This window comes from Cynara cardunculus (genome assembly GCF_001531365.2).
Source record: "Cynara cardunculus var. scolymus isolate 2C chromosome LG 16, CcrdV1, whole genome shotgun sequence".
NCBI lineage: Eukaryota > Viridiplantae > Streptophyta > Magnoliopsida > Asterales > Asteraceae > Cynara > Cynara cardunculus.
Genome location: NC_037543.1, coordinates 1,766,356 through 1,767,397, shown reverse-complemented (window position 1 = coordinate 1,767,397; position 1,042 = coordinate 1,766,356). Strand labels below are relative to the sequence as shown.

The following is a 1,042-nucleotide window of genomic DNA, read 5'->3' as shown; positions in this document are numbered from 1 at the left end:
AAATTCAATATTACAAGTAAAATAGTAAATTATGCGTAAGTACAACTTATTAAAGTTTCATGTTTGAATTCGTGTAACTAACTGTAGATAATCATAATCAATAGGGGATAAACATCTCATTTTAAGTATAAAAAATCTAAAATATAATTAGGATAATCATTGAGTTCTAACAATATACTTAATTATTATCTTTATAAAAAAATTTATATTATTAAACTAAAAAAAAATGAAATAAAGAATTTACAAAAAATGAAGAAATTTTAAATAGTTAGTTTAGTACTACTATCAATATTTTTTTCTTTTCAAATTTTTATGTTATTTTCATATTTATATTTTATTCCAAAGTAAAAACATCATTGTTTTTCTTAAAATCACATAAAACCGTATTATAACATCGACTCAGAAAAAATAAATAAAATGAAATACTAAAACCAAGATGTATTTCGTTGTATTGTACGAGTATCCTTCTAGTAGAGAAGAGAGCGAGAAATGGGTTTTTAAAATATTTACAAATATTTTATTCATAGAAATAAAGCTAAATAATAGTTATGTAGAAATTAAAACATAGAGGTCTGGGTGGTGTAGTCGGTTATCACGCTAGTCTCACACACTAGAGGTCCCCGGTTCGAACCCGGGCTCAGACATTATTTTTCAAAAAATTACTAATAAATTTGTTTTAAAAAAGGATAAATTGCATGAAAAAATGACGTACTTTAATTTGATTTTTATTTTAGGTAACGTACTTTCAAAACTTTCATTTTGATACTCAATATTTGAAGTTTTAAACATTTAAGTATTCGGGTAACCGGTTGAAAACTAATTAACCAGTTATCATTCTATTTTGGTACCAAAAATGTGAAGTTTTAAATATTTAAGTCTTTAGGTAACCGAATGAAACATTAACCAGTTAACATGCTGATGTGGCGAGAAATGTAATATCCAACTCAGTATTATTTGCTGACGTGGTTAGTGACATGAATATTTTTTAATACCACACCTTACACAACAACACATTTTAACTCGCCGGAACGTGTCATAACGC

General features: G+C 25.9%; 1 non-coding gene across 1 annotated transcript; it reads left to right on the top strand.

The window, feature by feature from the left end:
* The first annotated feature begins 570 nt into the window (after positions 1 to 570).
* On the top strand, positions 571 to 644 carry TRNAV-CAC. Its single transcript has one exon. It is a non-coding gene; the product is annotated as a tRNA-Val (tRNA).
* The last annotated feature ends 398 nt before the right edge of the window (positions 645 to 1,042 follow it).